Source organism: Plodia interpunctella, chromosome 8, assembly GCF_027563975.2.
Source record: "Plodia interpunctella isolate USDA-ARS_2022_Savannah chromosome 8, ilPloInte3.2, whole genome shotgun sequence".
Classification (NCBI taxonomy): Eukaryota; Metazoa; Arthropoda; class Insecta; order Lepidoptera; family Pyralidae; genus Plodia; species Plodia interpunctella.
In genome coordinates, this window is record NC_071301.1 from 9,497,345 (window position 1) to 9,510,160 (window position 12,816).

Genomic DNA, 12,816 nt, shown 5'->3' on the forward strand with positions numbered 1-12,816 from the left:
CGCTTTTCTAAATAACATTTGTATACTGGCCTTATTGCAATTTTATTCTGAGTCATAATTATTTCAGAATTTATAGATCTGTTATCTAACGGGTCGTAAAATGAAGCTATAGTTTTCGTTGTCTATAGTTTTCAATTTTGATATTCAAATTCAAAGTTGACAAATGGCGAAGATAAAAATAGATATATTAAAAAATGTGTGTGAGTGTTATTATAAATATTTATAGAACGAAGCTTGAAATCATAATTTACGTCTACACCTCCTGATTTTATTTTATGAATCTATCAATTTCCACACACAAATTGAATTAAAATAATTTGAGGTTGCGTGGGAATATAGAAACATTGATTTGACTTATTATAGAATTTAAAAATGAAATATAAAATTGTTGAACTTATATAACCAACTGTACCTCTGAGGGAACTAAGAGACGATGGCCTAAAATAAACATAAAAAAAGAAGAAGATTACACTTCTGCACAAAAAGTAGTCTAAATTTTAAACCAGACTTTACGTTTCATAATTTTTTCAGTAGTTTCTTTCTTTAGTTCTATTTTTTAGTTTAATTATTAAACTAAAAAATAGTAACTAATAATAGTTTGTAATATACGTTATTCTCCAGCTCCGTCCGATCCAATGCACCGATTTAATGTGAAAGAAGGACAAAGGACAAAACTAATATTATAAATAGGAAACTAAGTTCGTTTGTTTGTTACCTCATCAGGCTCTATCTACTCAACCAATCTTATTGAAGTTTTGCATACATGTAGTTTGAAGTATGGAGAAGGATATAGCGTACTTTCATCCCGTAAAAATAACTGTTCACGTGGGAAATTCATCCGGGCGAATCCGCGGGCAAAAGCTAACTCTACATAATTCGGATGGACTTTCGAGTTGTTCCGAGATCTCGTGACTAACAATGACATCAGTACACGCTACATAACGTTATGAATAATAACAAATAATTGCAGTGCTGCATATTGTGATGAAATTATATTTAAGCTTTCGGTATTTTTAAATGGTTAGTTATACGTGCACACGCACAGCACATGGCTATGTCGTTATAAGTATAATTAACCATTAACTAATTTTGAAAATTGATGATAAAATTCTGGACTCGAGCGGGAAATAAAACCAGGCACATGGGTTCGATTCCTGCTCGAGTCCAGAATTTTTTCATCAAAGTTCACACAAGCTAGTACGTTGATCGTGTCCGCATCCTTTTGAGTTCCCCTATCAAATTTCATGACGGCTACGCACTATCGCCGTCAGACAGATGTCATCGCAAATTAATGGGAGCTTCTATTACAATCAATAAAAAGCCAGCGATGTATGCCGAATCTGCTGAAGTTTGCCGGTAGTGTATAGCCGGCATAAACACTGCAAAATTTTCGCCATCTTGCGGCAATTTTCATAAACTTTTAAGGCGGGAAATTGTTGTAGTTGTCATGTAATTTCAGTTAGTACCAGTGGAGGACAGAGGGCGCTGATTGTTGAGGTTTCAGTTTAATTCTGAACGCGATTATTATGATTAGCATTTGGTAGATGGCGCTGAAACTAAGATACATATTATATTCACCTCATCGTCGGCTATTACACTATCGCCGAACTCGGACAGATGTCAGCTCGAATGCATGAACATTGCGTAGTTTTTATGAGTGCTTTTGTTTACCGTAATGAAACACCAACAATGTACGGCGATTAGAGCCATACTCCATTGCTCAGTCGCGCTCCGTGATTTTGACATCCGTCGCAGAAATTGTATTGAGACTCGACGAACGTCAACGCGGTGCCACTTTTTATCGCATAAACTATTTTGTCCTGTTGTTCTTTGGCATAACGGGTTGAGTTACGTTAGTTATGGTTGAAATTGTTATGCGTAAGAACGTTATGCTTAAAAATCATTATGCCATAGTACAGTATGCTGTGTTACATTATGGCTTAATTTTTTATGCTTATAAATAGAGACCCCGACAATACAAGTCAATATCAAAACCTATAGAAAACAACAGAGCTACAACCAGCGGCGCTAAAAAATGTGATATTCTGGAAAATATATAAGATGGATGTCTACAAATTGCTCAGATTTTAATCTACCATATAAAAAGAAAGCAATAATGTGTGTTTGTATTCTCTATACATTTCCATCATATCGGCTCCATCTACAATGTAAGTTATTGGCTAACACATAAAGCGATGCTTAAACTGAGAATTGCAGTTGGGCCACGAAACTGCCATTTTCAAATCGCCGATTCTACATCGCCATCCGTTGTTTTGATGTCCGTCGATGAAGGAATTTTAAAGAGATTCGGTCGATGGTCGATTAGGTCGATGTTAAAACCTATGGAAAGCTATGAGGCTATAGGTAAGACAAGTCAGTACTACCAAGAACTTTCTGATCCAAAGACAATTCAAGTACACCTATGTTGCTATCCCTTTCATCTATAACGATAACGGAAACCTCCTTACGAGCATCATTTATATCTGTAATTAAACTAGCTTTTGCCCACAACTTCAAAAATCCGTTTCCTGTGGGAATTTCAGGAAATTCCTTCTTAGTGCTCCCCTACACTGTCCTAGGAACCTAAACACCAAATTTCAGCTTCCTACACCCAGTAATTTCGATTGTGCGTTGTCTGTCAGTCAGTCACTCAGTAACGCAAGAGTTATATATATACAGATGACATTAAATGCATATTTCGTGGCCACACAAACAGGAAGACATTTACGTAACAGACGTTAGCATCTCTTCAAACCAGAGCAGTACCCGTGTGAAACGCGAAGCAATAATGTCACTAACGCATTCACGTAAACTGGAGTTTTATAATGGTTTCTGGTAAAAATATTTGTATGTATATCTAAAATTAAAATCGTTTAAAAATACAATCGTTCATAGAGCTCTACAAAATGTAACTACACACTTCATTATTTGTCCTTATCTGCAAATAATGCAATTGTGAAGTTTAAATTAAAAAATAAAGAAATAAAATTAAAAATAGTATTATTTTTTCTAGCAAAGTTCACAAAACAAATAGTCATAATACAATAAATCTAGCCTTAACAATGTTTTCGGTCAAATTTAATTTTGGTTATGAAGTTGATATATTTATATGGTTTAATACAGTTTCTAAATTTAGTTCTCTGGAAGTTAATACCTTTTATCGCTAACCGAGAGGTGAGGCAAAATATCCCCTAAATATCAAAACTAAGTATACAAAAAGTCACAAGATTTTCGTAGATGGATTCAAGTTAAACCCTGACCCCCTTGTCACGGCTATTATCAAGATCGAAATCATCGATAGTACATACCAGTGACCACCAAGTAGTGGGCGCCCGGCAAACCGCTCAGTCGGCAAAAAGACGGCGTCGCGTATACACATTCGCGTTCCAATCACTCCTAAATACTTACGCAAATTAAAAAATAAAACTGACAATGAACACTGGCTGAATATAAATAATTTACGACAAAATATTTCACCTTCGAAATTTAAATTACGCGCGCTGCGTTTACGCGCGTCGTGTAGTTTCAAAATGAGAACTTTTTAAATAGTTTAGTGCTAACTGTGTAGTTATAATAGTTTATTTTAGTGATAAGTGCTCGCTTTGTTACGTGTAGTTGTGTACAGTGCTCAATTTGTAAATTCTTGGTAAGAGTTGAACAGAGCGATGTGTTATGGTAAATAAAAAAATATTACGATCAAAATATTTATAATCACTGAGCTTTCATTACAAAGTAAACTGTCTTGAAACAAAATTTATTGAGTTACATTTCATGTAAGTACATGAAATGTATCTACTTAATGGCATCGTCATTGCCAAACAAACAATATCAAAATGTCTTACACCAAGTACCTAATATAATTTTACTATCACAATAACATTTTCATGACATTTGCAAAACATCAAACTTCATAAAACAATTTCCAAAAATGTCAGACTGTCCTATTACACGATTCGATTACTCACAACCTCGTAGACGTGACTCGTAGCGTCGTAGCTCGTAGAGGGGCGCGGTTGTAGACCTTCTACAATAATTATTTTTGGTATGTATTGTAGGTATAGTCCGATTTTTACAACATAAATGATTGTGATCAGACTGGAGGTAGTTTGTACACGTGTTTCAGACATGATGCTGCTGTGTGCATTAATGGTGCAAAGGAATATAAAAATCCCCTTCCGTATTTCCATTGGATATCACATGGAAAAAAAACATTTAACAGTACACCCATTTACAATATGTTTAATATAGTTTTTGAGATTAACACGATCAGACAGACGTATATACTGGATAAAGTCACAATAGTTTTTAATTTGATTTTATTATTCTAGACTTTTGCATTCACTTTTAATATGGCATGTATAAAATCAAGCAAAACATGCCCAGCCTACCCTCTGAGTAATAAAAAAAACTTTTTACACTGCAAGACTGGAATAGATCGCTTCGTGGGATAAGTTTACCGTTACCTTTCAGTTTTCTCTTTAATTTCTGCATTTTTTTTTGTGTTTGTGGAAAAAAGTTATTTCCAACAAAACTAACCATTGTGAAAGTCCCACTAGTTCTTCCGTCCCCGAACGGAACACTTAGCGGTAACACAATGCTTGTCTGTAATAACACTCAGACCATTCACAACGTTTCTGAGCCGCTGATACTGAAGACCTATAACATATTCTTTCGGATTTCTTCTTTTTATGCAGGCTCCACACGATCCGCGAATAGTTCGCTAAACTTTGCCGAATTCGGTATACATTACTGATTTTTCATTGCGGTAAATACTCGGCACTCATACAAATTATTCGATGGTCATGTTTTCGCGTCGGCATCTATCTCAGTTCGGCGATAGTGTGGAGCAATATCACCCATGTAGGGTCATATTTTATTCAAGTCTAAGTCGACGCCTAAAGGCATTTGACATGCCTTTTACGAATACCTGGCTGTTTGAATTTTGTTTGTTAGAAACTGTCAATAAATGTTTTTTTATTTTTATTTTATTCTGTGAGTTTAGCAGTGTACCGGAGTGCAAATATCCCGATATATCCTCGTAAATATTCGATGTTTTTAACTGAAAATAAATTGTTTTCTATGTACAATCTGCCACAGAGAAATCTGACGCCCCCGCGATTTGAACACCATCTCTTACGGGCTCAGATTTCTCTGTGGCAGACTGTACCTACATGAGTTAGATTGGTATACAAACTCATGCAGCATCTACCTATCTCATTTCTATTAGGAAACAAAGTAAAAAATAATATTAAAAAAACATAATCGTCAAAGCGTCCTTCATACAATATATAAACTCTTATATAAACAAATCGGGTAAATCAATACCACAGCAAATCAATCAATAATTTTCACAAAGAAATACAACGTCAGGAGTAAAATTCTAACATTGTATCGAATATTAATTACATACTTATTTGAGTCACGTTTCACGTCACTGTGGTCACGTGTCAGATTTAATTTGGGAAAATGTAAACATACGCTTAAAGTTCAGCAGGTCTGAAGGGCACGTTGAATTGGTAAAAATAACTATAATATTAGGTCCTTACATATGAAATTGGCGTTTTGTAAATTGTCGAATATTTTTTAATATAATATATTTATTTAATCCAAGTAAGAACCATTATTATCTATGCACTATTGCCATCTCATAGATAGTTCATTGATCCCTTTACTAAAAAAAACCATTCGGACGGGAATCAATAAAATCTTTGAAGGCGGTTTGGACTGCCCTATCGGAGTCGAATATTTTCCCTTGGAAGAAGTTATCCAAATTTCGAAAAAATTGTTAATCTGTTGGAGCAGAGAATCCACTTTTCATCACAGGTAATGTTTTGATTTAAAAGCCTTTGCCGGTTTGCTTCACTCAATTCGTGAGGTACCCACCTTTCAAGTTTCTTAATCTTCCCAATTTGCTTCAAGCTAACTCGGACGAAGCCTGAAGCTAACTCGGACGTGGTTTGCGATGGCCGTCCACGGGGCTTGTTCTGCAAGTCGAAATTTCCAGAACGAACGTGTTTTCTTTTGCGACACGACCGCCATACACATCATTAACCCTTCGAGCCGTTTCCGCAGCACTGGTGCCACGGTGGAACTCGTACTCGTAAATAACGCGATATTTCAAGTTTTCCATTTTGTAAAGAAAGTGACGCAAATAGAAAAATACATGTGTAAATTTGAATTTGCAATTCCTAACCAAATCGGACAAATTTGAAGTGACCAGTACAACAAAACGCCAATTTCATATGTAAGGACCTAATATTTAATTGAAATCTCTAAAAAACCCACTAACTAGCGCCACCGGTACGGCGTCACAGGTATTCGTAAAAGGCATGCCAAATGCCTTTAGGCGTCGACTTAGACTTGTATAAAATATGACCCTACGTGGGTGTTATTGCTACGCACTATCGCCGAACTGGGACAGATGCCCACGCGAATGTATGAACATTGCGTAATTTGTATTACTATTTTTATTTACCGCAATGAAAAATCAGCAATGTATACCGAAAAACAGTTTTGCGAACTGTTCGCGGCTAGTGCGGAGCCGGCATTACGAAGCTTCTAATGTAGGTTCATCAAGTTTTGTTGACATTTCACCCATATGTTTGTATGTTTATGTTTATGTTAATTATACTTGAGTAGTTAAACTTATTGTACATAAAAAAAAAAAAAATAATAAAAATGCATTTATTGGCAGTTTCTTGGCACAATAGAAAAAAAAACATAAAACATAAAACAAAAGTGCACCGCGTTGGGCGTTGCATCCATTAGCTAACTAGCCGTGAGCCTGTATCTCGAATGGTAAACAGCATGGATGTTCCTGCAGTGCAATGATGAAGCACACAGAAACTTAAAATCAGACATTTGAAAAAGGGTACAATAGTTCCCAAACTAGAGAAGTTAGAGTAATCTGTGCTTTGTACATATTGTTTCAATTTAATTTATCGAATAAATCTTATTTTCCACTATATTCTTCACAATGAAATAAATAGGTCACCAAGGTCTAGCCAAGATGGTAAAAAACAGGCAACACCTGGGTGTAACCAACTAAGACCTAGGTATAGCCGGAATGATAACAGCTAAACGTAAGTCTGGCCTAAGATAAATCGGCTACACCTGGGTGTAACCAACTAAGACCGGCTGCACCTAGTTCTAGCCACAATATAAACTAAAATTTTCATAGGGACCTAAAGAACATGACCTACGAAAACACTTTCAGAAAAATAAGAAAGATTTATATAAATATAGCAACCTCACAATGATTTCTGACACAGTCATAGAAACCGAATGATTTTATTTTTGGTGCAAGCTATTTTAGAAAACGTGAGGCGTGATCGCATCAATCACACGTCTGGATGTCTGTGGCACTTACACACATTTACTAAAATAAAATCAGTATTTTCATATAATATACCTAAAAAGATTGGTAGCTTTATATCGAACAGATAGCGTTAAAAATTGTCTTCACAATTGTAAGAGACGGCTAAAAAAGTTTTTATGACAGTTAAAAATATGTCTCATATCATACAATTAATAAGGTAGATAAAAATAAAATATTTGGAATTTGAAAATGGAAGCCCTATTTTAAATAGGGATGGCAAGCTTGTGTTGTTATGTTCTTATGTATGTGGTAACTTCCTCATTTTTAATTGAATATGAAATTGTTAGTGAAAAATTGTGATTAGTTTGTTAATCCATTAATTTTAAAAATTGCAATCCTACGAGGCGGGTATAGGGAGGGTGGTATCAAATGAAACGTACATTATTTATGAAGAGAGACTCGTGAAATTTATCATTCATCAAAAGCTAGTGTAAAGTATAGGATGCCAAATTTCCGTTATATAACAAGAATCTAGTTTAATTAGGTTCAAATCCAGACAGACAGGCGCGACAGACTGCCGATTACGTACTATTTCCCTTTAACTCGTAAACCCTGAGCCATTCATCTGAAATAATAATATGAACTCAATCGCTTATCAAGGTACTCTGCATGGACCTTATGGTGTGGGGATAGAGTAGAATTTGCAATGTACCTGTAGATTGATAACCGCCAGTTAATAGAAAACACGCGGCCAGACAAAAAAAAGTTACGTCCCCAAAGACTTTTTGGTAAACTACGTACATACTTTTCATACAAGAACTACATAATTTTTTATTTAATTTCAATGGCCTCTTATCGAAAGGTCCCAGGTTCGAATCCTACTCGTGCCACATGAGTTTGATGACCAATCTGACTCATGGATAGTAGTTTTCATAGAGGACCACTCGCTTCCGGCAATGGAAAAAACCGTGAGGTAAACTGATTGAGATTAATTCGGGGTTCTTTCACGTCGTTGGACCGATTTTGATGATATACATGTACCATACCAAAATCGGTCCAGAGGTTGAGTCGTGAAAGCGGAACAGACACACAGATAGACGGACAGACTTTCGCATTTATAATATTAGTACGGAGTATGGATATAATATAAAGTTTGACGTGAAAAAGTGCATGTGAAGGTTTAATTTCTGAATAAATGACTGAAATAGTTTGTAATGTAAACAAAGAAAAACGATCTTTACATATTTCATCGACAACATCGACATCGACGTACATTTAACTCGGTCACATAAATACGTTTGACATGAAAATATTTGTTCAGGACTAGCCCATTTAGTGAACCAATTGAAAAGGAAATCTACTCGATTATCGTCAAATACGTTATGTTGACTGAACAATTACGTAATTTGTTCACTTTTCATTGTAATATTATAGTTACCAATACCATTTTATAAAACGTCTATGGAACTCCAGAAATAAATGGTAATCGATGAGAATTAACTTCAATATTTTTCAATTTTTTTAACTTCAATATTCTCATCGATTACCATTTATTTTTGATTTAGAAGAAAAATAAGTAAGATAATTCCTATCTTATATTCCTACTCTTTACCTTTGTTATTTTATTTTGAAGAAAAGGCAGCGGTGAAGTTTGTTGCTCCACTTCATCCACTGTTCCTGGGAAGTCAGCGGTGTACGTGCATTAAACTTAGCATTGTGTATTTCAATTAGAGATAACTATTATTAAACACAACGAATGTTGAAAACATAACAGTTCAAAATACGCAATATGCTTCGTCAAAATATATATTTCAATATATATTGGTACCTGGTTCAAAAGTAGCCATATAACTAACGATGTTTTGTCAGGAGTTTTGTGGTTCTATAAGAATGAAGAATGTGTGTTTCTTGTAATATAAAACTTGCTTAGAACCCGAGATTTTGACAGAACATAATACATTATGGAAACGCGGGCGAAATCGCGGGCAAAATCTATATATTTAAAATATTTTTTTACAGACAGATACTATAAGGAACGATCATAATTTACTATTATGTACACATTGACGTCATAATTCGCGACACTAATAACGCGATCAAAGAAATTGCAAACATTTTGTCATTGACCGTTTGTTCCTAAATGTGATTTCCCACGTATTCTGGAAATAGACGTTGGCCGCGACTGTCTGTAGATATATTACAAGATTCCCAAAATACACAAAGTTGGCCGGGCCAGGTGGAAATTCTGCTTTGGATCTAAATCGAAGTGAATAATTGTATTAGACTTAATGAGTATTATATTAAATAATTTATCAGGCAAGATACCTCTGCGCGTCAAATTTCGTTAAAAAATAAAATATGCATTGGAGATTTTCTCAAATTTTGTATAATGAAAAGATAACTTAAAGTTTTCTTATTATGTATATTGTCAGGGGATTCAACGTAATGTTCAAAAGAAAAAAAAATCTGTACTTCGCAGGTGAAAATTAAGCCTAAATTAAGATTAGTCTTTGTGTATTTATCTATGTTATTTCTATAGAAAGGAAAATGAAAGCAAATTAATCAAGTAAAAAATAAACCTTTTAATTATGGATATTCAGCTGTGAACGACCGGCCGTCTGCCTGACTTCAACCCTCTCCTCCACATGACCTTATGGTGCACCCAGGATCGGCTCCCAATGTGGGAACTTCTCAACGGTTTACATCACGTACTAGTTTTTGTCACGCGTTGAATGAAACAAGATCTCTGTGACGACAATAAAAGCTTGAAGATTATAAAAGAAACTTGTTTGAGTCGCATAATGTATCTCAAGCAAAGAAAAATACGTGATTTACCATTGATATCAATAAATCAGTCACGTACTCGAGCGCATATGCAGTCTCTTTCTTCATATTCAAACCAAGTTATCGGAAATGCATCAAGGTACCAGTCTCTAATTGTCTTGTGACTTCTGCTACATATTTGTTCTAGGTTATTTTAGATAAAATAGATAAATTCATTTATTTGTTGCCAAAATCACACATATGCATATGAATAATAATTTTTAAAAAAGGAAACTGGGTACACAGATAATAAAAAGTAGCGCAGGAGTGTGTGTTACACAACATTTTTTTTTACAAATATCTCATTTTTGCCACAAGCTTTTATAGTAGTTAGAGAGTTCTTGAACCATTTAATATAATACAAATAATAAAAAGAACGTTGTAATATATATATATATTATTCGCAATTCACATTATTGCAAAGTATTAAAGTTGAATATTTGCCAGGTACATAGAGATAATAAATCTCGTTTTATGACGGTACCTACTTAATGAAACTATAAAATTAATGACGTTAGTAACTGGAGGGAAGGGGATCATTAATTTTGATTATCCAATAAATTGTTATATTTATCTAATAATGATGGGTCAAAGTTGGCGTTACTTTGCGTGATAACATCAAAAACTAGAGCATATAAATAATATTTAGAAACGAAATCGATTCTCCCTTAATCTCTCTTTATCAGTCACTTTCGGAGACCAAAGTCATTGCAAAAATTACCTTTTAACAATATTTCTGCATATAATCAATCTGGAATTGCCTCGAAGCTACACAAACTCTTTTCAGCAAATAAGAATGACCTAAGAATCCCTAAGAAGATATCGTATCCAGGTGTAATGCCCAGGTGCAAACAAGATCGGGCCCTAACAAAGGCTCTTTTTAACCCCCGACGCAAAAAGAGGGGTGTTATAAGTGTGACCGCTAAGTGTCTGTCTGTCTGTCTGATATGAATGCGTCTTTTTCTATTTCATATATAATTTTTATGCTATAGAATATAGATAATTTTTAGATATGTTTGATCAAAATCGTTTCATCCGTTCAAAAGCTGTAGCGAAATGAATATTGAAAGTCGGGAGTTTTTTTATTTTTGTCTAACAAATAAACTTGTAATTAGTATGGATTAAATCTAGTCTCGATCCAACGCCCTCGACTTGAGGTCCTGAGTCCTTTTGATAGCTACGCCGCTGAATGTGGGTGTCACGGAATTACATCAATAGGGATGAGGAATTCTGATTTGAGTCCCTTTGATTGAATTCCTCAATCTCGACGTTCGATATGATGTAATTCATTCTTTGTTGAATATTCTTTGCCCTTCGCAAAAGTCTCGAGTCTGTGTTTATATTATTCCTAGCTGCGCCCCGCGTATCTGCTTCCAAGGGAAATTTAAAAATGATGATGTCATGTTATTGTAATTAAGATCTGACCACACACTCTATACTCTATCGATCATTAAATAAATAAATAAATACATATATTAGGACAAATTACACAGATTGAGCTAGCCCCAAAGTAAGTTCGAGACTTGTGTTACGGTATACTAACTCAACGATACTATAATTTATAACAAATACGTATATAGATTAACATCCAAGACCCGGGCCAATCAGAAAAAGATAATTTCCCATCTTGACTCGACCGGGGATCGAACCCGGGACCTCTCGATTCAGTGGCAAGAACTTTACCACTGCGCCACTGAGGTCGTCAAATCATTGATTTAATTATTTAATTAATTTCTTTATTTTATCATTAAGTTTCGTTTTTGAATTTTTAAGATTCGGTTGTATTTTATGACCAACTGTCTGTCTTACGTCAACCCTCTTTGGAAATGCTGTTGTTGCCAATCAGATGCCAAACTTACGTAATCCACGAGAGAATAAGAAGGAGTCCTATTCTAACGACGTTCTAAGCTATAAGAATGACCGTTCTGTCTCAACTAGCGTATTTCCGATTTTATTCTCGCCAGATTTTTTTCGGTTGTGGTTTTACGACCGCGCGGCCGCCTGTCTGGCATCTAAAAATCATATACCTTAGGATGTTTGATAATTATCGACGGAATAAATGACTAAAAATCATAAGATTTTAAGTGATTTTTAAGTTATTTGTTTTGTATGATGATGGCTAACATCAAGTTGGCCGCTCATTAACGTTGCAAAATCATTATTGTTATTGCTATGTATCGACCAGCCACAGTTCAAGGCTCGAGCATTGATTGTGGTCGTTCTAATTGTCGCTCAGAGTCGAGGGTGGTGGCTGTTGAGACTTCTCTCAAATTGTTTTGTAATGGCATTTACACATTGCGGAAGGTGTTAGTTGACATTTCAATTATGGTTTAAATAATAAAGTTTAAATTATTATATCAACTTTAGATATAATAGGCTATTATTTTTCGCTTGGAAATGATCATCCGTCATTGTCTCTAATCTTAGTGTTTTATCTATTGCTTTCACCGACATTAAGCGTCTTCGGCATCCTTATTTGTCCATTGATGCTCATATCATCCCTGACGTGATTAAACCAGCATATCTTGAGTTTGCATCTTCTGCCTCTGAGCCAAGAGGAATCGCATCATCATTATCCGTCCATAAATGCCCCAGCAGTGGTGTCATTACGCTGGTAATAATAATTATCTAGCCTTTGCTATATTTCGCGCTTTAAACACACAAAATAAAGGAAT

General features: G+C 35.0%; 1 protein-coding gene across 3 annotated transcripts in view; it reads left to right on the forward strand.

Moving 5' to 3' along the window:
- LOC128672084 (uncharacterized protein) overlaps positions 1–12,816 on the forward strand; it is a 76,274-nt gene that overhangs the window by 26,186 nt on the left and 37,272 nt on the right. Inside the window, exon 1 of one of the 3 annotated variants that reach the window (XM_064436090.1) lies at positions 3,361–3,675. The exons of 1 other annotated variant lie outside the window; for it this stretch is intronic. The gene's annotated coding sequence lies outside the window, so the exon portion shown is untranslated. Of the gene's footprint in view, positions 1–3,360; positions 3,676–12,816 lie in introns of those variants that run through there. One more of the 3 variants, XM_053748991.2, reaches the window with a different exon arrangement.